This window comes from Miniopterus schreibersii, assembly GCF_964146895.1.
Source record: "Miniopterus schreibersii genome assembly, chromosome: 2".
Classification (NCBI taxonomy): Eukaryota; Metazoa; Chordata; class Mammalia; order Chiroptera; family Miniopteridae; genus Miniopterus; species Miniopterus schreibersii.
Window position 1 is genome coordinate 58,503,902 of NC_138102.1, and position 25,116 is coordinate 58,529,017.

Consider the following 25,116-nt stretch of genomic DNA (forward strand, 5'->3'; position numbering starts at 1 on the left):
ATTGTAAAAGGAGGAAAGGTTCAGAATGTCATAAAAGTGAAAAAAAAAGAAGCATTTTCATGAATTCATTGACCTTTCCATTAATATCATAACAGAGTATAATCACTAAGGCTTTTTAAATTAGCAAGGTAGCTCAATACAGAGGGTAGGCTTGAGAAATCTCAAGGGCTTCTGTTGCCAGAACAAGATCCTGACACTAAAAGTAAAAGGGTAAATGAGAATCATGTTTAGTGATGACCTTTAGGTCCCACAGCTGCTTATCACATATCTTGTCTTTTTGCTTTACTGTTGCACTTTAGCTTATTAAAATGAATCATGTTCTACTTTAGATGTTAAAATTTTTTAGTTCATAACCTTCACTAATGAATGAATGGTAACTTTTCCCTTTTCTTTCTGTCATTCTTGATGTCTGATGATAATAATACCAATTATGTAATTTAAATTAATATACTAAGTAAAAAAGATCTTGTAATTTAAAAATAAAAATTAAAATTAAATGATAAGAATTGAAAAAGTCTCAAAAGTTCAAATAAGAAAGGAATTTTTGAGTAATAAAAAGAAAACAATAAACTAGGATTATATAACAAATGTATTTCTTATCATGGACGTTTAAGTATATTTTTGCATATCTAAACTTTATTTTTCTATTCTATGTACTATGTACCAGGGGAAAATATTTGCTCATTCTCATTGACAGTATTATTGGGAATACTTCAACAGTTTATCTCATGCTGTCTCTACCCACAAGCAGGTAAATAGTCATTGGGCATTATATTACTGAATCTTTGGTGTAAATAAAAAATGTTTCATTCTTTTTAAAGGGAATCACTAGCACTTAACTTTATCTGCCTTGTCAGATGAAGCTTTGTAATTTAACATGTATATTTCTGTATTTCTGGAACTTTTTTATTAAATGGGCTGGTAAAGAAAAATTTTTAAAAGGCAAAATTTGGTAATAATATATTACAACTATTGGTCTGAGCTCTTGACTTTTATATCACATGTGTGTGCCTACATATATGATAAATACACATGTAACTGTATGCTCTTCACATGTTATGCATGGTCATTCAATTCTCTCGACATCTATAGGAGTTAGGCATCATTTTTATTTTTACTTTCCAGATGAAGAAACTAGAATAAGAAAAAACTTGTCTCAAGGAAAAAAATGCTTACTTTGGTGTGGAGGGACACATAATTTTCCTTCCAGATCAGAACACTTTTGAGAGAGAAAGTGGATTTGTAATAGAGAAAATAAATATGTTCTGCAAGTATAATCTGTCTGTTCTAGGACACCCAGGTGCATGGTCACATCACAATAAGTACATGGCAGAACAGGGACTGAAACCCAGACATCCTGACAGCATAACTATGCTCTTAAATTCTATTCTAACAGCCTCCAAACTAATGTCATTAGCTTATGAATCACACACTTTGTGTTCTGTTCCGGCCAGTAGACACAATGTGTACCAATTACCAGTGCCAGGAGAGGACTCCATTTACATGGAGGAGCAAAGATTATCACTATGGCAACCACCAGGAACAGAAGGCCAAACACTTTTGCTTACTGCATCTTGGTATCAGAGTCACCAAGAAAACACAGCAAGTCAAGCCCTGGGTGAAGCAGTGCTTGACTGCATAGAGAAAGGACAGAGCAAGATCAGCTTCAGTAGGGGTAACAGTCCCCACAGCCAATGGGTCCTTCCCAACAGCCTATGCAGGGCAGTTGGCCTGCAGACACCAGCCTCATACTTCAGTAGAAGGACCCCATCCCTTCTCACAGGGTTCAAATTATGTGAAGGGTTTAAAATGCTGGTAAGGGGCAAGAGTAAAAATTTTAAATAAAATGTTCTAGATGGGCCTCATTGCTTAGATGAGATTTGAATAAAACCTTAAAAAGAAGGATTTCTTACCCTTTGAGACAGCATGGATTGGCCTGGAGAGTATTATGCTAAGCAAAGTAAGCCAGTCAGAGAAAGACAAATATCACATTGTCTCACTCATATGAGGAATCTAATAAACAAAATAAACCAATGAACAAAATAGATCCAGGGACAGTGAAGCATGGAACAGACTGAGGGATCTCAGAAGGAAGGCAGGGGTGGGTGGGTGGGTAGGGAGAGATTAACCTAAGAACTTATATGCATATATGTTTAACATGTGGACATAGATGATAATGTGGTGAAGGCCTGAGTGGGGGAGTTCAGGCTGGAGGGGGTCAATGGGAAAAAAGGGAGGACATCTGTAATACTTTCAACTATAAAAATTTGTTTTTAAATCTATGCTATAAATGCCCAGTGGTGAACAAAAACAAAAAACTGGCTTGGGAGAAAGCCATATCAATATTCAGAGATGGGCTGGGGGGAAGCATTCCAGGCAGTAGAAAATGCCAGTGTAAAAGCTTTCAAATGGAAGGATATATGTTGTGTTTTGGGACAAACAAAGAAGCCTATATTTTTGGAGCACAGTGGGAGGGGCAAGACATAATAAGAGCTCAGACAGTGAAGAGAGACGGAAGAGCAGATCATGTAGAGCTTTGTAAGCAATTTAAAAGGCTTAGGCTTTTACTTTGATTGACATGGAGATCTACTAGCAAGGTTAGAAGAGAGAAGTAAAATTATTTGATTTACATTTTTAAAAGGTTACCCTGATGGCTGTGAAAGGGAGGAGGTGGGGAAAGGAGACCAGTTAGGAAGCTATTTTAACAATCCACTTGAGAATCTTGTTTCAATAAAAGAGATTAGGAGCAGTTCAATATTTAATGGGACTTGAAAATGGATTCAACCGTGTTTTGTATGAATTAAATGTAGAGTATGAGAAAAAGGAAGAAGTCTAGATTTTTAGCTTGAAAACTGAAAAAATAGTTTCCACCAACATGATTGCATTAGACTGTGAGTGAAAAATCAGTTCAGGTTTGGGTATGTCGATTTTGAGATATTAGATATCCCAAGGAAATGTTAATTATGAGATATCTAATATATCTCAGGCAAATGTTAAATAAGCTGGTGGATTGCTTCTGACAGATCTATAAATCTGAGAGTAGATGGCATATAGATGGTACTGAAAACACGCAATGAATGAGATATATATCTAAGGGAGTGATGTTAGATAGAGAATAAAGAAGACCTTGGACACTCCAGAATGAAAGAGAAGAGATCAGCAAAGCAAATTGAAAAGAATGATCAGTGAGGTAAAAAGGAAACCCAAGGAAAGCCAAATCACTGAAGAAATTTGAAAATAATGTATCACTAAGAATGTAAAAAGCAGATTGAAAGATGGAACAAATAGAAGATTAGAAATAGATCATTGGATTTAGTAGTATGGAGGACCTTGGTAGCCATGAAGAGAACCATCTTGATTAAGTAGTTGGAGTGAAAGTTTGATTAGCCCTGGCTGGTGTGGCTCAGTTTGTTCAGCATCATCCTGTGCACTGAAAGGTTGCTGGTTCAATTCCCACTGTGGGTTTCATCCCAGTTGGGGGGATGCAGGAGGTAGCCAGGGTCCATGGTCGGTGTGCTGCTCTCACATTGAGATCTTTCTCTCTCTCTCTCCTCTCCCTTTCTCTCTCTCTAAAAAAAACAAAAAAACAAAAAACAAAAAAAAACAAAAACAAAACAAAAACAAAAAAAAGAAAGTCTGAAATAACAGTGATGAAGAATAATATTTTCAAGGAGTTTTGCTTTAAAGAGATGCAAAAAATAAATGTGGAGGTAGCAGATAGGGAAAGATGGATCAAGAATAAAATTTTGTGATATTTTTTGTTTGTTTCCTTTTGTAAAGATGGGAGAACTAATACAATTTTTGTAACGATTAAAAAGGTTCTAAAAGGTAAAATTTAACATTAGAAAAGAGCGGCAAATTATTGGATCACTGTTTAAGAATGGAGGGAGAAGATGAAATTCAGTGCCAATGTTAACAGCCTGATTAGATTTAAAGAGAGTAACAGGTGGCAGGCACATAATATGGGTACAGATAATATGGGTAGGTAGGGAGATATGATGATAAGAGTTTGTGAAAAATTCTGCTCAGTTACCTGCAGTTTTACACAGAGAAGCAAGGTCATTAATAAAATAATGAGTCTATGGAAAAGGTATCTGTAATTTAAAGAAAAAGGAGTAGATGGGACATAAGCACTTAGGAAATTAAGAGTTAATGGCATAAGGAATTAAGGTATGACTGTGAGTAACCTTAAGAATCTGCTTGATGATTATAATCAGGACTATACAATAAGACCAATCACAATAGTTGTGTGTTTTTATTCAAAATTTCAGCTTCGTTGGTACAAACATGGAATAAATAAAAAGACGGATTTAATTGGTTAGTGATTTTGCCAAAAGAGTACAAAAAAAAATCAAGGAGGCAGTAAAAACATAGAGTGTATATGAAAGGTAGTGGTTCTAATGATTGATTGTAGAATGTAACCTGGGAATAAGGGAAAGTGAAAAGTTTCAATAAGGTTGAAATGATTGTTAAAATATTTGATGGAATGAGGTAGAAACAGAGTTTAGTTCATTTAGTGTATCTGAACTAAGGAAGCCTGGGCAGGGTTTAAGTTAAAGCATCAAAAATCATTTGAGGTTTGTGAAAGCTGAGATACCTATAAAACATAGATAGTTAATGATCATAATAGCATTCAAGATGTCCAGGAAAATGTTACGTTTTAAAGAACAAATTTAATACTAAATCAATTTAAATGAAGTTTCCTGGGTAGAGAGTGAAATTAGAACAGATTGCCAGAAATGAGTTCAAGAAACTGAAAATATTAACTTTTGATTCATGCAGCAAAAACCAGCAAAGTTGTGAGATATCAGTCACTGAAGCAGAAGAATAAATAAGAAAAATATTTTTTTTACTTAAAAAAGCTGTACATATTGAAAGTATGCAACTTGATGATTTTGGAGATAATATACCTATGAAATCATCACCACAAGTTATATGATAAGCTTACTTATCATTTACAAATAGTTTTTCTCACCCTCTTATTTATAATGATGATAATGATGATAAGAACACTAAGCATAAACTCCACCCTCCTAGCAAGTTTTTAAAGTAACAGTATATTATTTTTAACTCTAGGCAATAAGCTGTACTATGGGTCTCTAGGACTTATTCATCTTGTATTTTGGAAACTTTCTACCCTTTAAACAATAACTTCTCATTTCCTCCACTCTCCAGCTCCTGACACCTGCCATTCCACTTTCTGCTTCTACAATTTTTAGTATTTTAGAGTCATTGTGTAGTGTCATGTAGTATTGTCCTTCTGTGTCTGGCTTATTTCATTTAGCATCATATCTTCCAGGTTCATCCATGTTTTCACAAATGGCAAGATTTTCTACTTTCTTAAGGTCGAATAACATTTTTCATAGTGGCTGCACCAATTTATATTCCCACCAACAGTGTATGAGGATTGCCTTTTCTCCACATAATCTCCAAAAGTTGTTATGTTTTGGGTTTTTTGATAAGATCATCCTAGGTGATATCTAGTTGTGGTTTTGATTTGTATTTCTTTTCTTTTTTTTTACATATATATCTTTATTGATTTCAGAGAGAGGAAAGAAGTCGGGGAGAGAGAGATAGAAACATCAATGATAAGAGAATCGTTGATCGGCTGCCTAGCCCACAACCTGGGCATGTGCCCTGACCGGGAATCAAACCCCGATCGCCTAGGATCCTAGGTCGATGCTCAACCGCTGAGCCCCGCCTGGCAGGGCTTGATTTGTATTTCTGATTGATGATTACTGATGTTGAGCCCCTTTGAATATAACTGTTGGACATTGTGTATCTTCTTTGGAGAAATGTCTATTCAGTTCTTTTGCCCACATTTATTGGGTTATTTAGTTTTATTGCTATTGAGTTGTAAGTGTTCCTTAAATATATTAAATATTAACCCATTATCAGATATATGGCTTGCAAATATTTTCTCCCATTTCATAGGTTGCCAGTCTTATTTTGTTTACTGTTTCTTTTGCTGTAAGGAAGTTTTTAGTTTAATGTAGTCCTAGCTGTTTTTGTGTGTGTATTTTTTTTTTTTTTGGCTTTTGTTGCCTGTGCTCTGGTGTTATATCCAAGAAGTTATTATAAAGATCAATATTAAGAATTTTTTTCCTATGTTTTCTTCTAGGAGTTTTATGGTTTTAAGTCCTATATTTAAGTCTTTAATTCATTTTGAGTTGATTTTTGTGTATGATGTTAGATGAGGGTCCAATTTTGTTCTTGTGATTTGATACCATATGATTATATTCTAGCCATCAGCCTATGATAAACTAACATAATTGAATATCTGTACCTTATAATCAAAGATAAACAGTTATTGATTCTCGATATTTCCACCAATCTTATCATCCCCTACAAGATCCTGCTTAGACAAACTGAACTCTATAAAAATACGTGAAGACTAAAAACACTTTAAATAATAAGTCTATAAAAATAGATAGCATTTTTATATTGTTTTACAAATCAGAATCTTATAAAAGCCTATAAACATATAGATAGGTACAAATAAACCTTAATATTTTCTTACTGTCACCAGATTGGCTAATCATCATTTTTCTAAATGATGCTTTCTCCTAAAGCATCATTTTCTTCATGCCATCACCAGTTTCTATGCTTCCAATAACTAAAAATACTTCCAGGTAGTGGTCTACGTACCTGAAAGTCCAGAGGTGTTGTGGGTGTGAGATTGACTTAATTCTATTTCTCCAATCCCATTTTTTTGAGATTCTCTTGGTTTGGCATCCTCTCTGTGATGGCTGCAGTAGTTTTAGGTCTATTATTAGCACATGAAATGTCCAGAGAAAGAGGAAGACATATTTTTTTCTTCATGGCTTATTGGGTCAATTTGGGTCGTATGTGCACTCTTTATTAATAGAGGAAAGCTACGCAGTGATTGACTTTGGCCAGGGACCCTTAATCATTCACTGGCAAGGGGAATAAGATTTGTATTTAAAAAGATCTATGTCTGAAGATGAGCCATTACCAAATGCCTGAGTGCCTCCCCATGAGAGAGAGGTATTGCATGTTAATAGTCACCACATTTTCTACAATCGAACTCTAGGCTCCATCTCTAACCTTGTCATTTATTATGACATGATAAAATGCTATATTAAATTGGCTCTTTAGTGCTTAGTGTTCTCATCTATAAAATGTTCATGTATCTCTGAAGTACCTCTCTATTCTCTTCTTGATCCAAACTCTCCTTTGCAGTAGCCTCCTTTAATTCTTCAAACTCCTTCCTAGGTTAAAGCCTTCACATATGCTGAAAAATATTTTTTCACTTGTTTTTTATTTATTTATTTTTCTTTACCTGTCACTAATCACTTTATTTTTTTTAATTTTTGTTTAAAATATTACAGATGTCCCTTTTTCTCCCCAATGACCCATTCCACCCCGTCCCATCTCTCTCCCCAGTCCCTGTCCCTACCACTGTCCATGTCCTTGGGTTGTGCATATATGTATATAAATTCTTTGGTTACTCTCTCCCCCTCCACCCACCCGCCCTCCTCCATCCCTCTGACGTTTGTCAGTCTGATCTATGCTGCCATGTCATTGAATCTATTCTGTTCATCAGTTTATTAAGTTCTTAGATTCCACATATAAGTGAGATCATGTGATGTTTGTCTTTCTCTGCCTGGCTTATTTCACTTAGTATAATATTCTCCAGGTCCATCCATAGTGTCCTAAAGGGTACGAGATTCTTCTTCTTTACAGCTGCGTAGTATTCCATGGTGTAAATGTCCCACAGCTTTTTTATCCACTCATCTACTGATGGGCACTTGGGCTATTTCCAGATCTTAGCTATTGTAAACTGTGCTGCTATGAACATCGGGGTACATATATCCTTTCTGATGAATGTTTCAGGATTCTTAGGATATATTCCTAGGAGTGGAATCACTGGCTCAAAAGGCAGCTCCATTTCTAATTTTTTGAGGACCCTCCATATTGTTTTTTATAGTGGCTGCAGCAGTCTGCATTCCCACCAGCAGTGTACTAGGGTGCCCTTTTCTCCACACTTGCCCTGTGTTGATTTGTTGATGGCAGCCATTCTGACAAGTGTGAAGTGATACCTCATTGTAGTTTTAATCTGCATCTCTCTGATGATTAGCAAAGTTGAGCATTTTCTCATGTGTCTCTTGGCCATCTGTATGTCCTCTTTGGAGAAGTGTCTATTCAAGTCCTTTGCCCATTTCTTAATTGGGTTGTTTGTCTTCCTCCTGCTGAGTAATATGAGTTCTTTGTACACTTTGGAAATTAGCCCTTTATCAGATACATCCTTGGCAAATATGTTTTCTCAGACTGTGGGGCTCCTTTGTATTTTGAGGCTGTTTTCTTTTGCTGTGCAGAAGCTTTTCAGTTTGATGTAGTCCCATATGTTCATTTTTTCCTTTGTTTCTCTTGCCCTAGGAGACGTATCAGTGAAAAGTCCACTACGTGGGATGTCTGTGACTTTACTGCCTACGTTTTCTTCCAGGATTTTTATGGTTTTGTGACTTACATTTAAGTCTTTTATCCATTTTGAGTTTATTTTTGTGTATGGTGAAAGTTAGTGGCCTAGTTTCATTTCTTTGCATGTATCTGTCCAGTTTTCCCGCCACCACTTACTGAAGAGACTGTCTTTACTCCATTGGATACTCTTGCCTCCTTTGTCAAATATTAACTGACCATAATGGCGTGGGTCTATTTCTGAGGTCTCTGTTCTGTTCCATTGATCTATATGCCTGTTGTTGTACCAATACCAGGTCGTTTTGATTACAGTGGCTTTGTAGTACAGTTTGAAGTCCAGTATCCACCTGTTCTTTAAAAATCTCAATTTAAGCGTCACCTCCTATAAAACAAATTATCTAATACCACCTCCAGACTAATTAGGTTCCTCTCTCATAGCAATTTGTAATTCTCATTCAAAGATGTTATTGATAGCAATTAATTAATTAATCATTCAAATGGTTGTTTCTTCAATATTTGTATATCCTGCTTTATTTTTTAGGAGTGCCAGGCTGTTTCATTATGTTCACTGTTATGAGGCCATTTCTAGCAGAAAAAGGTGAGCACATATTTTACTTAGATATTTATGTAAGGGAAGGAGAATTGATATTTTGAAAAGAGAGATGGAAGAAAAAAAGGAAAGAAGGGAGAAAGGAACAAAGGAAGTGATTAGCATTCTACTTTTTTGAGATCACACTAAAAAATTTAAATGGCAATGAAGTAAAAATAATAGGTTAGATTGTTTTACCATGTGGTTCCAAAACACTCTTTTTCACTGCTTTCATAACAATCATATTTGAATTTCATGGTGTATTGTTCATTTTCTCCAATGAAATTTATAGTTCATGTGGAAAGGGACCTACTCAATCTCCTGTACAAATTTATTCCCAGGATCTGGCACTGTGTAGGCCAAAAATTGAGAATTGAATTATCAATAAAACATGATTTATAATTTTTTGTTACTAGGTGATTAAGTTGCCTACTCAAAAATTAAATTCTTAGGTAAGCACTATTATTTGGCCTCTTAATCAAAATGGATTTTCATATTTTATATCAGTTGATTTAATAAATGATGTATTATTGTGTATTCATTCATTGCAATTGTCCAGGTCATCAAACATATCCCTTTCACCCATTATTTATTTGCCTCTTTAACCTTCAAAAAAGGGTATGTCCAGAAGAGCTTAATCAAGTTTTAGCACAAGAAAATGGGGACTTAATTTGGCATTTTTGTGCATATAAAAAAGTAGGTAATTTTAATCTATTCCTTCATCTGACATATAAACATTGACAAATGGAGCAGTAATTTTTGGAGATTATAGCATTCATTATTTTTTTTGCTTATCTTCAGTGGCAAGATCCCCCCCCCCTTTTCAAATGATATTTTCCTTTTGGCAAAGCTGTTTATTTCTCACAGAGCTCTCTTAAAGCAAATGTCATGTGGGTATAGCACCAGGTAACCTTAAAGCAAGGCTTTTTTTTACCACAACTTCATTTTATGGAGTGCTTTTGGGGAGAAAGTCATCCAAAAGCACGGTCAAAATTGGAAACAAAACAAAAGTCGCACAGTCAGAAAAATCAATAATCTTTCAAATAAATCAAGATTAACCGAAATCAAACTAGCTTTTAGCTTAAGCTTTAAAGTCAGTCAGAATTTGGCTAAGGTGAGAGGCCCGATAAAGATGAAATTCTAGACACTTGTGGTGCAATAAGAAGCATCCTTTGACTAATAATGGTTTTTCCAAAGTCTGAGTGAACATTTAGAATCAGCTCATAAAACATTGAAAGAAGTCAGACCAAACTAACAATTTATTGTAGAACTATATATTTTATTTTAATAATGAATTTAAATAAAAAGCTTGCTTTGGAATCTAACAGCAGTTAGAAAGGATTTCCTCAGTTGCAAGGGGCTAGGCAGAAAGTCTGTTTTCTTTGATCAAGAGCAAAATTTGTCTACATGTTACGTAACACAATAGGAAGGAAAAACATTGCTGGAAGTTACATATTTGTTCATATAGGCTAGGCAATTCTGGAACTAATAAACTAGGGTTCCTAAGTACTCTCTCTCTCTTTCAACTTAAATGTATTTTTCACAGAATTAAGTAAAATTTAAAATTATGTGTTGGCAATATGTCTAGAATATTTTTTTATTGTTTATATCTGGTCAAGGAATTTTATCTGCTTTAAGCAATATAGGTCATTGGTCATTTAATTCTATACACCAGTAGGTTATAAAGAACAACTTATAACTGTTTGGAATAATATTTTCTGCAACATGATATACCTCCCTATAGTTTGTTTTGTATACATTAACATAATATCAAAGGTTCTCATGAATATATATGAGAAATGTTTTCATAATAGTCTAATGACAGATCAATAGTTCCATAGACCTGAATTTATTTGTTAGTATCTCTTCTTCAGTTACTATATTCTCTTTAGTTAGGAAATGAACATTCAAAAATTTATGAATGACCTCTTCATGGAGTAAGTTTTGTAAAATAGAGACTTACTCTCAAGAAGGAGCATTATTGTTGTGGTAGGCAAGATAATAGCTACCCAGAGATGTCCACATCTTAATCCTTGTACCTGAGAATACTTGACCTTACACAGCAAAAGTGACTAAGAATCTTAGCTGGGAGTGGGGGGGGAGGGATTATCCTAGGTTATCCAAGTGGGCCCAATTTAATCACAGAGGTTTGTATAAGAGGGGGGCAGGCATGTCAGAATCAGAAAGAGAAATTTGAAGATGCTACACTGCTGGCTTTGATGATGGAGAGAACAGTAGTGAGTCAACACACGCTGTTGGCTGGCCCCTAGAACCTGGAAAACAGACTGTCTGTCTCCTGAAGCCCTCAGGAGGAATGCAGATCCACTGACAGTTTGATTTGAACTCAATAAAACCTATTTCAGACTTCTAATCTCCTGTAAGACAATGAATTTGTGTTGTTTTAAGCCACAAAGTTTGTGATATCTGCTACAGCACCAAAAGAAAACTAAGACAACTGCCTAATAAAAAGAATAAAGTAAATAAGAACAATAAAATACTAATAGCATTCTTGCTCTATGATAGACACTATGTTAAGCACTTTTCAGAAAATGTCTTGTTTTATCTACACACAAAGCTAAGAAATAATTATTATTATTCCCATTTTACAAGCGAGTAAAATTTATCTTTTTGAAGAATAAAGCATGTAAAACTAACAAGTAAAAGAGATGGAATTTGAACACATAAGCATCTAACTCTTCTGTCAAATAGTATAGTTAGACAATAAAAGAAAATTCTAGTGGTCTCCTCTAATCCTAAATAATTTTGGCTCTTTTGCTAAATCTAATAGTTTTTCTTAAAATAGCTCAGCTACAAAGAATGTCTGGCCTGGAGGAATACATGAGTAGCTTGAGAATGACTGAATGTGACATTCTTATTATTCATTTAACACATCCACAGTGAGAACTGTAGGTCACTGTAGGGGTCTCAGAACAATTGTCCTTTCTTTTGTAAATGTTTGTCCTTTGGGCAGGCATCATGCTGGAACCATCTGTTGCTGCACCCCTGGCTGCAGCTGATTGGTTCAGAATTGGGCACCTATATCAAATTTATTCATACAGTTACTCCTTCTTGGAAATTCAAATTGGTATTACCAAAGATGCACTTTGTCTCTCCTGGGAGGAATGCCCTGTAACATGGAAACTCAGGAGCACTATGTTTCACTGTGAGGACTGGAGAGATAGAGAAAGCTGTTCTGCAAAGAGTAAGATAAGAATTAGGAATAAATGTAGATAAGCAGTGTTGACAGATACAGAGAACATTAAAATTTTGTCAGGCCCTGGTTCTAGCATATTACTGATATACAAAATATTACTGGATATTACTAGGATGTTCTTTCCCTTAGGTTCTTTGAGATGATCTCGTGGCCTTATAACAAAATTTTACTTAAGTCAGCTTCAGTGGAATTGTGTTTCTTGCAAGGTAATCTGGTTTTTATGAAATAGTATGCCAGATCCTAAGCATAATAATTCAACTTTCTTTCCTTCAAAGAGCTTATGTTAGGATGCAGTTGATTAAAACACAAAGAAACAGTCAATATTTTATATAACATAGAGAAAATGGCATTTACCAGTACATGTTAGGCTACCAGTAAGAAACCTTGAAATTATCCAGAAAAATCAGCATTTACTTCTTGGCAATTGTCTTTTTTCTATCGTATCTTCCTAAAGGCAGACATTCAGGATAAGCTTCTAATACTAAACATATAAAAACCTCCTATTCTGTGCCTCAACTTATTCCCCAAGTAATATAGTCAATCATGTTCACTCATCAGTTTTCCAATTACGTTTCCTGTATTTGATTAATTTCCTCATTAGTGTAATAATTGGTAATCATAAAAATCATTTTCTTACCTCATTACCACACATATATTTCTTACTACTTTCATATCATCATCTTCCTGTTCAACCTCTAATCAACTAATATTGACCAGAAGTGCCCTAGAAATATTGGCTTCATATGCATTTAAAAAACACACAGGTCATTTATCAATTTGTTTCATTTTATATGATTGTTTTATGGTTGACAAGACATTCACCTCTGTTTCTCCCCCTCTAGCTTCAGGTTTTCAATGTACTTTCCCCTCCAAATGGAGGGTCAGGCTTTGAGACTGAATTCCACATTTATTCTTAGAAATATTTTTATATCTCATAGTGTTCTCCTTAGTCTAAACTCCAGATTTCTTCTCCTGAGGTCTAAAGATAAAATCCCTTCCTCTACACTGTCATTCTCAGCTGTCCATGACTTCGCTCCCATCAGCATTTTACAGACTTGCCCACAAAGTTGTAAATATATTTACTCCCACCCCTGGGCTCTACCATCACCTCCTATCCTACACCCCTTGCACTTGATCCCTCTTTTAGAAAGCACATGCTGTTCTGTGTCCCAGCCATTTATTGCAGTGTACTTTCTCCAGCTGATTTCGCAATTTTTGTGAGCAGATGTTGCTTTTGTTTGGTAATGAAATCTACCAATACACAGTGTAGGGGTGAGCAACAATTATTAATTCTAACAACACTGTTTTTCTAAGACTCTGTGACACTTTTCCAGTTGACTTCATTGTTGCATCTTCCTTGTTATCTGGCCTTATCCTTCCCTCTCTCACATCTGTTACCTTGCTAGTTATTTACCAATGTGGCTACATACAACATCACATATTTATAAAGCTTATTCTAAACATGTATCTTTAAAAAAACACAAACTGAATCTTTTCTGGGGCTCGGTTTTAGAAATACGCCCTGCAAATATGGCGATGTCCTTTGTACAAATAAATCGGATCATTTCTAAAAGGCTGCTTCATTATACTTTAGAAGAAAGCAATATGGTGCTTATTTTTCTCAGTTTAAGTTCAACAATATTTTCATGTTACTTTTATTTCTCTGCACAGTTTATTTCCCAATGCACATTGGAATAGAGTTCAACATCTGGGTTCATATTTATTATATCTGTAGAAACAGTATGGTTTTTGGCACAGTGGCAGATGGGGTGGGGAGAGAGTGGGCTTATCCCATTTGAGGACCATCTGATATTGTAAACTGCATTCGTAAAATGGACCAGTCAGAAGACTAATTTTGTGTAGGCTAAGTAGTCCCTTGGAAGATAACTCAACATGCAGAAATAGTTACTTCATTTTGCAAGGAAATTAGAGGTGGAGAGTGAAGTGTCAGTCAGTATTGATCTCCTGACCACCTTCTGTCCAAACTCTTACAACCTCCATTTCCACAAATTCAGCCTGAACCTGAAGCAAAAGGTCAAATTAATGTGACCATATGTACACCCCATAATGTAGCAATCTCACTTCTAGGTATATTTCCAACAGAAATGCATACATATGTTAACCAAAAAAATAAGTACTAAATGTTTATAGCAGCACCATTCTAAGTAGCTTCAAGCTTAAAACTGCATAAATTCCTATTGAGAATGGAAATGATGAATAAATTATAGAATGAAATACTATACAACAATCAGGATAAACCATCTGCTGCTATATTTAATAATATGGTTTAATTTCAAAAACCAAATATTTTGTAAAAGACGCCACATACAGAATACATATATATCTTGTCTGATTTCTTTTGTATTAAGTAAAAATATAAATGTAAAATCAACCCATACTAGAAGGCTGGATAACGGCATGCATGGGGAATTGAATAGTGACGTTAAGGTACAATGGGAAAGGCTCCCAATGTGTTTCAGAAATGCTGATAGTGATATGTTCTTGATCTGAGTGCTGGCTATGTGAGTGTGTTCAGTTAGTAAAAAATTCTCCACTCTTACAGTGATGATATATGCATGTTTCTACATGGATATTATATTTCAGTAAAAAGTTTAAAAAAAATTTAGCTAAATTGAGTATGTAAAGATTATATTCCAATGAAATCTCCCCATAGTTTTATTTTGAATACATGTATCTGAACTGTATAACACCTTAATTTTGTTTCTCTATTTTCAAGGTGTATCCCAAATTCTATAGCTACTATATGTGTCATATCACTAACTTGATATAATTCTTAAATGTTTAGTGCAAAATCTTTGTGTATTTTTTTTCAGATGATTAAGTAAAATGCTACTCTATGCCAAGAGGCATATTTTTTTCTTTGCCTAAAAAACTCATCTCTGAAAACCTACCTCAAAGAAAGACAAAGGCATATGGTTTCACTTGCATGTGTAATCTAAAAGACAAAACAGCCCTGGCCAGTGTGGCTCAGTTGGGTTGAGCATCATCCCATACACTAAAAGGTAGCTGGTTCTATTCCTGATCAGGGTATATACCCAGGTTTCAGGTTTGACCCTTGCTTGGGGCATGTGCAGGTGGCAAGCAATTGATGTTTCCCTCTTACATTGATGTTTCTCTCTCAAAAGTCAATAAAAATAAATAAATAAATAAATAATAATAAATAAATAAATAAATAAAATAAAAGATAAAACAAATCTAATAGATACAGAGAAGAGATTGGTGGTTGCCAGAGTGGAGGAGAGTTGGATAATGAGTGAAATGGATGAAGGGGTTCGAGTGGTGTAAACTTCCAGTTATAAAATAAATTGGTCATGGGAATGTAACTTACCACGTGGTAACTATAGTCCACAATACTGTATTGTATATTTGAGAGTTACTAAGAGGGTAAATCTTAAAAATTCTTATTACAAAAAAAATAATTAGTACTATTATACGGTAACAGTAACTAGGATAATTGTGGTGATCATTTTGCAATGAATAGAAATATCTAATTATTATGTTACACACCTGAAACTAATCCAATGTTATATGTCAATTATACCTCAATTAAAAAATACATATAGGGAGGAGTGTGGGTGGAGGTGGAAGAGGGCATAGAGGAGATAAATGGTGATAGAAAAATAAAATAAATTATAAAATTAAATGAAATGAAATGAAATGAAATGAAATGAAATGAAATTAAATTAAATAACCCGGATAGTGTGGCTCAGTGGTTGAGCGTCAACCCCTGAACCAGGAGGTCATGGTTCCATTCCCGGTCAGCCAAGGTTATAGGCTCGATCCCCAGTAGGGGGCGTGCAGGAGGCAGCCCATCAATGACTCACTCTCATCATTGATGTTTCTCTCCCTCTCTCCCTCTCCCTTCCTCTCTCTGAAATCAATAAAAACGTATTTAAAAATATATACTTTAAAAAAGTTAAGAAAAAATGCAGACAATCAAGAAATAACTTCAACAAAAATGTTGGAAACTACATGGAAAAGGGACAAAACTACCCTGAGCCAAGTTATATCAGCAAGGAGCTAAATACTGGAATTACGTGCTTTGTGGTTCTTTTAGAATTACTTTTATTGATTTCTCTATTGTCACTATAGCAGTCTGCATAGATGGAATTTTTAAGAAATAGTTTTAAGAAACCCCTTGCTGTGCTGCAGAATGAATGGGTGTTGTTGAAGACACTGTTTGCCAAGTTATATGCTTTGTTCTACATTATCACACACGCACAAGCACACACAAATCTGCCTTCAGCCATAGCAATACTTAGGTTTTCCTTGAAAACTGACATATTTTAATCTTCTGCACATTTTAAATCATGTTATATAATATAATTTTTCCATTCATTTTCAGGTAAAAGGTATAAATTGTAATTCTTTTCCAACGAATGGCCAAGACCTTACTGCACTAGTTTTATTCAAGCCACAGCTCCCTCACTGAGTCAGAAAATAGGATTAAATGATGGTATCAGAAAGGGAGAGATGGAGGCTCATGTTCCAATAGAAAATGCAGAGACAAAAGGATATATTTAGAGAAATAAACCAGTAATAATACCAATAGCTAAACTCTGTTGACCATTCCTTCTCTAACATTTTACATTATTGATTTCATTTAATTCTCCTGCAAGAATTATGGTGCCATAATAATTCTCACAACTTTTATTATTCCCATTTCATAAATCAAAAAATGTCTTAGAGAATTTAAATATTTTGCTAAAAATTACAATGAGTAGTAGGGGTGGATTTAAAATTCCCCTGAATAAGCTAGGACCAGAATCTTCTATGACTGTACTGCTTCATATTAAGAAATGTTGTGTATCATAAAGACATGTGATATATTACATATGTGATACTTTAGACAAACATAACTTTAATAATGTATACTTTTAAAATATTTTATTTCACCTTTGTTGAACATATTTATATATCTTAAATTATTTCTAGAAATGGAGTGAGATGGCATGTGTGAATAAAAACTATGCAATACACACAGTATGAGCAAACAGACACAAATATGCAGACTCTTCTAGGCATACAAGTGGAAACTTTGCTGAATGAAAACTTAAAGAATAGAGATTATAGTAAATGTCTCAATTATTTCTAAACCCATTCCTAAGTTTAAAGTAATTACAATTAAAATTTTAATGAACATTTTTGTTAGAAAATCTGGAAAGACCAGTCTAAAGTTTACCTAGAAAATATGCCAACAAAAAATTTTTATTCTCATTTATCATTTCCATGTAAATATGGAAAATTTAAATTTAAAAAAAGGATTGCTGGGTCATATGGTAGTTTTAGTTTTAATTTCATGAGGAATGTCCATATTCTTCCTCATAGTTTCTAGATCTCTTCTAAGAACAGGTATCTTTTCATTAATTTCATTTGTATTTATCTTTAACTTATGGAACATGGCTACTTTAAATTTTTTTGTGGGCCCTTGCAGGGTGGATCAGTTGGTTAGAACATCATCCTGATACACCAAGGTTGTGGGTAGAGCAACAAATCAATGTTTCTCTCTCTTTCTCTCTCTCCTTTCTTCTCTCTCTCTAAAAAAAAACCACACACAACAACAACCAAAGAATACATAAATAAGTGGAAAAACAAATCAATGTTTCTCTCTCTTTCTAAAAATCGATCAATTTTTTTTTAAACCTTTTTTTGGTAATTTTAAATTCTGAGTCACCTGAGGATTGATATCTTGTTTATTTCCCTTCAAAATTGGTCATATTTTCCTGGTTCTTTGTATGTCAAGAAATTTTGATTTATTTCCCAAAATTTCAACTATTAGATTGTATGGAATCTGGGTCCTGTCATAATCTTGCAAAAAATGTTGATTTTGTTTAGCTTTTGTTTTTTCACTTGTTTTATCAGACACTCAAGCAATTTACCTTCAGATCACAAATTCTATCTTCCCTTCTGTGAGAACTGTTTGCTATCAAGCCCTTTTTGTGCTGCTTTGGTTCATCACATTCTCCACTCAGGAATTTGTCAAAGACTTGAGTGATGTTTTAAATATTAGTTCAGTTTCAAAGCCTTGGTATGCCTCCTTGGGTCTATCACTCACATACACAGCTGAGGTGAGTCTCAGGCTTTTTTGGGAAAACATACAAAACCAGGGAATCTCCTTCTTCAGATCTCTCTTCTCTGAGATTTTCCCCATACTCTCTGGTTATCAAGACCTACATTTACTGGTACCTCTGGCCAGGGAGATCAGGTTCTTCTAGAATTTTAGCTTTCCACACCATTGTTCTGCTATGTAGTCCCTTGACAGAGGTTTTCAGGCAAATTTGTGAGAGAAATTAGGGGAAAAAAAAGAAAAGAAAGCATCTCCTTGTATATTTTTTCTCCATTGTGCAATACACCTGCTTTTGTTAACTTTTCAGAAAGAAGGAATGAACTCGCTGAATTCCTTTGGGTAAGAAGTTAGGAAGAAGACTAAGGGGAAGGGGAAGGTTTGATGATTTTGACAAGGATGATATTATTGAAATGGTGGAGATGGAAAATTAAGCCAGTTTAATTATTTTATTAAAGAATAAATATTTAAAAATAATATAATATTTTAAATTATAATAATTTGAATTTAGTATATCATTTTAATATATGGTATATTTCTTTATTTTTATTTTTCTTAAAAATTCTATATTTTCATGATGCTTATTCACAAATTTCCTACTTTTATTTTTGGGTGGCCCTTTGAGATCCTGAGCCTTTGACCTAAAACATTGACTTTGGAAAGTCTTAACTATGAAAAAAGCTTTTAGTATATATTTTTCATGTACCTTTCTCTTTTTAAATGCTCCACAAAATAGGGACAATTTATGTTTGTTTTTTTAATATAACTTTCTTAGAGTTGTTTACTTTGTATAATAAAAATAATGCTAGAGAGCAGTTATAATTGAGATGGATCACCAGAAAGCAATGATTCTTGGTTCTCAAGTTAAAACTCAGCACCACAAACAGAAAACTGACTAAAATATTAGTTAAAAAAAATTTCTTTTAAATTATCTACAGTCTCACATTGTCACAGTGATTACAAGGACGATAACTGAGAATATCCAGTGCAAGGTAAGAGGTCAAAACTTTTTGAACAAATGTGTCCATTGAGAAACCTATATGAAGGCTTCTGGCAATCTACTGGATAAAACTCACCTCTGTAACGAGTATGTGTTTCTATTGTTGTCATCAAGCAGGATATTGAAATTGCTTTTTCCATGCCACATAACAGTTTTTGCCAAGAAAGAAAGCCCTGTGCAGTCATTGTTATCCCCCCTGAAGTCCTCACCTGGTGTGAGTATGGCTCAGAGCAGCTGCTTGTTCTTACTAAACTCAGTGTCTATCAAGCCATTCGCAGTATCCATCTGCACACCTGCTGCACTGATAGCAACACAAGTTAGTGGATAATGTTGATTATCTGGCAAAAACAAGTAAAGACATAATTTTGCTCTAGGACAAAATGTGATCAGCACACAAATACTATTTCCTCTGAAAGCTCTCTACCTCTCTTCTCTTTTCACAGTGATTCTTCCAGCCTGCCTTTTAATAAACCACCATTTTGTTGTTGAGAGTAAAGAAAAAAACCCCCCTCTTTAAAAAGCACTCTCCTCTCTTTTTGATTTGCCACAGTCCTGATAAAAAATATGAGGAATGTTCTTGGATGTTGTGCGACCAGAACAAGAGAGTTCAATTTAATGAACTTGTTACCCATTTCCTGAAATTACTTGATAAATGAGAATGATGTAGTAAAATGATATTTTATATTTTTGTTCCTCTTTGGCAGTGTTTAAATAATTTATTTTATTCTATCTTACAATTCTTTCTGGAAACATCTATTAATAATTTAAAATTAGATTTGGAAATTTGGGGAAGTAATTCAAAAATGGATTTTATACTCACCAAAGCTGTAATGCTAAAGTTGAGACTCTACCTGATAAATGGCTCCATATTCTCATATGTGATTGAAATTATCTGAAATATGCTAAAGTCAACAATCTGGGGTATATGAAAAAAATACTTCTTAAATTTAAATTATAAAAATAGTTTTTATATTTTTTAATGAAAAAGTACCAAAATAATAAAAACTCACTATGTAAACTTTAAATAAGACCTACATGTAGAGAATTGAAACCTTGCTTCAGCTCATATACATATGTATATACACGAGGATTTCTACAGCAATCTTCATATATATAATCTCCTAATATATAACTATATATTTGAGTATATATAGAATTATATTATATATAAGCTATATTTTAAATATGTAGACTATGTACATATATATGTATACATACACAATATACATACAAGCATGCCTTGGAGATATTGTGGGTTCAGTTCCAGATCACTGCCATAAAGCAAATATCACAATAAAGCGAATCACACAAATTTTTTGGTTTGCCAGTGCATACTAAAATATGTTTACACCATACCATAGTCTATTAAGTGTGCAATAACATTATGTCTTAAAAAATTAATGTACATACCTTAATTAAGAAACACTTTGTTGTTTAAAAATGTTGGACCTCATCTGAGCCTTCAGCAAGAGGTAATATTTTTGCTGGTGGGAGTTTTGCCTCAATGTTGATGGCTGCTGACTGATCAGGGTGGTGGTTGCTGAAGGTTGGGTACTGGCAATTTCTTAAAATAAGACAATAATGAACTTTGCAATTGATTGACTCTTTCATGAATATGCAATGCTGTTTGATAATATTTTAACAAAATATTTAAAAACATAAATAACATTTATAACTATGTATACAATCATAATATGTATGTGCATATACCTTTGGTCATATGCTGACAATTTTGTATAATAGAATGTTAGAAGTGAAGTGGAAATAAATTGGTATGTCAATTTAAATATTAAGAGATAATAAATTGCCCTTGGAAATCTCTAATAATTTATATGTTTGCTAGCACTTTTTAAGTATATCCTTGGCCAAACATTTTCAAATGTAGTGAAATGTTTTAATACTTAATTATAATGATTAATTTACCTGTTTAGAGATTGTTTTAATATTAAATGTATTATAATTCTATGGACTATTTTTATTTCTTCTGTAAATTGCCTGCTTAGATTTTTTGTCTGTTATTACCATTATGACATTATAATTATATTGGTTTATAGGAGCATTTAAGTATTTTCTATGTTATTCTTTCTATGAATGTTATAAATACTGTATTTGTTGCAAATCTGATGCCTATTATTTTTAACATTGTTCAAAGTTTCAAATCATAAATATATAACCTACAAAAAAGCCAAATAATATTAGTATATTTCTTTCTACATCTAGTTTAGTAAAAATGTCTTCAACAGATATTCTCTAATATTTTATTTGGCATTTTTAGTTGTCTCAAATTTAAAATTTAGAGTGTTAAATCATTTGGAACTTGTATATTCATATAGTGTGAGAAGGGATAATACCTTTTAGTATAAGGTCAATGTTCTACCTTTTTAAAATGAGTTTAATTAAATCCTTTGATGTAATTTTTTTATATCAAGATAGTTTTCTTTATATTATCTAAAATTTTATTTTGTCCTTGCTTATCAAAGTAATATTTTTAAATTGTTTTAATATGTTATTACTTAACTGTGACCATTTCTTAGCAAATTACTATAGGGTAGATAAAAAATTCTGAAACAAAAACATTAATTCTGGCTATTTTACTGTTCATTTCACATTCTTTCAGTTCCCTATTCTGAATGCTACAGTATTTTTCTGGATTTTAGTGTATAATGATTATACTAAAAAATAACAAAAACTTAGGTCCTATATTGGCTAATGAGCAAGCTGTACCTGTTTCTCTATTATATTAATCACTTTCCACCAACCTTTAAGTATTCTTGCAAATTATAGCTCAGGATGTACCATCTGTTCTAATCCAGTCAATTTTGTCACTTTACCACCCACAAAAATATCAGCAACAAAAACTCTCTAGGCTTTTGCCTTTTTTTTCTCTTTTTAGCTATAATTTCTAAGCAATACTTAAGAGCCCCAGGCCATTTTCATAGTTTATGATCTTTCAATCTAGAATTTATTCTTCATGTTAACTAGTCCAACCTTTATTATGAGATTATATTTTATTTTGTGAACTAATTTTCCATAGTAAGATGACCCTGAAATTTGTTTTTAAATTCTGAGATTTGTGATTTCATTATTTCTTCTAAAAATTAAAAATAACATTGTCATTAGTGAGGAATTTAGCTAATAAATTTCTTAGTTCAGAAAAGGCTACAATTCAGGAATTTATTTATTCCATAATGTCAGACACAATACACCATATTGAACCCTGTAATTTTTAATATAATTATTTCCTGAAAATATAGTTATTATAAAGCACTAACTTATTAAAAGTTTCATTATTGAACTTTAAGAATAATGCAGCTTCCAAAAATGTTAGCACAAGTCCAGGGTATAGCTTATACACTGGGAATGTTCTTCTTCATTTCTCTGATGATGTTTGCAGATAATAAAGCAGGAAAACCTCCATCAAAATAGAACACTATGCCCTTGAATACAATAAAAACAACAACAAAAGGAAACTTTCAGTTTTCAAAATAGTAAATTGGCTTTTGAATATATTTTTAAAATTCACTGAAGTCTCGAAAATAGACAGGAAAAAGATAAACAATGACCTGGAGGGTGAAAATCAAAGACTGACAGACACCACTGCTCCTAATAGGTGCCACTGCTGTTAACAAACCACCTATATCCATCAAAAGTTGATTCAAAAGGATTGAAGACGAGGTCTGAACCCTGATTGAAATGAAATGTCAGGAAGGATAAGAGAAGAAAGATGGAGATTGTATTAAAAAGAGAAACTATGTTCAGAAATAAGCTTTGGGACATACAAGAATCTAAAATGGCATCTATATCCAGCAGAGCAAATTCATGGGGTCTAGAAAACTAGGTTAGTTTGTCTTTTTGAAGCACTTGTTGAATTCAGAGTTGAATCTGAACATAAATGGATTTAAAAGGGAATCCTTTCTATTGATTTTCAAGGTAAGATGACATATGAGAAAGAGAAGTAGAAAGGAATAAAAATTGCTCAGGCTGTAAAAGCTTGTTACTTTTTTTTCTTTCTTAAAGTTTTTGGTATAAATATAAATTATATACATTAATCTACTTTGAGAAATTGTTTACAGTATGCCACACTGAGAAAATTGGCCATTAATTTCCTTGATTTTCTTCTATCAGCCCCTGCCTTCTTTTACACACCAGAGATTATAAAATGACTGAGTCCACACTCCCACTGACGCTCCAATTTGAACACAAGGACAGCAGATTTAGTTTTTCAAGGAGGCAGTGGGGTATGATGAAAAGGACACTGCATTAGTCCTGAAAATCTAGAATCTTAATTTTAGCTCTGACAATTCAAGCCGTGAGACCTTGAAAAGCCTTACCCTCTGTGAATCTCAACTTTCCCACTTATAAAATGGGGAGAATGATCCCTGGTGTCTTCCTAACTCCAAATGCTGTATTCAATTCTAAAATTTTATGTGGAAGTGTGAAGCACTACACAAATGTGGTATTTTGCTATATCTACACATACAGTTTTAAAAGTCTCTCATGTAATCCACCTTCCCTCCATCTGGCCTTGTAAAGAAACCATCCTCAGATGTCACTTCCTGGGTTGTAGCCATGCCAACCACAGCCCTCAGGTCCACTCAACTACGACTCATGATCATTCTTTCTTCTATTAGCATCATCTTTGCAGTTCTTTTACAATGATGTAGTTTTCCTTTATTTTCCTAGATAACTATGTCCATTTTTGAATTAAGTGATACCAATTTTTTATGTTCAAAACAAATTCCTCAAAGTATTGTTTAACTGAGTTCATTCTATCTTATAGTTACTCATTCATAGCCTACATTACCCATCGTAAAAATAACACAGAGGATTCAAGGTAATGGGGATAAAATTAAACACTCTCTAAACCAAAATATTCTTTTTCTATCAGTTCTATGCCAAAAATACCTAAAGAAATGTCATAAAGTATAATTGGGGAAATTCAATGAGTTCAAAACAAATTTTCACTAAATGCAAGTTACACAGGAATAATACAATTAGACTCAAAGAATAAAGAAAAGTCTGCTGATTAATATCTAATAGTTAGCAGACTTTGTTAAGCCATAATTTGTCAGTCATACAATTCTTCCTTTTGATGTTTACGTTTGTAATAAAATTGTGTTTTCTAAGAGGCAAATTAAGAGAAATATAATTTTACATTTTGAATATTACTAGAAAATAAAACTACTTTCCAGCTATCATATGCAAGATGTTTAGAACCAAGTTAGGAAACTTAGTACTTAAAACTCAACTTCATTAGTTAAAAATGACATAATTATGTTTCTAAAGTGCTACAGATAATGTTATTGTCTAAATCAAAAAGAGATGTGAATATAAACAGGGCATTAAAATAATAACAGCTAACATCTATTGTATGTCACAGAGACTATTCTACTTCCCATTATATGTATTATTTTATTTGTCTTATAGAGTTCCCTAAACTTTACTAGTATTATTTTTATCTAAGCTAGTCAATAATTATATGTATGTATGCATATATAGAAAATGGCTGAAGAAATATATATCACTCATTATTTAAAGAAATCAGTGATAATGGAATCTTTGCCATTAAAAGATGATGCCAACAATATTCTCACCATTCAGAAAATTTTTCAAGATGCCCTTGTTTCTTCACTGGCGATAATATGACTGTAGATCCTCAAAATTACTTTCAAGCTTTGAGATGATCCCCTCACTGGATAAAAATTATCTACATATTCTGTGGATAGAAACTCTGCCTTCAGATATTAGGAATGTGTTATAATTGTATATAAACAATAATTCCTTATGGG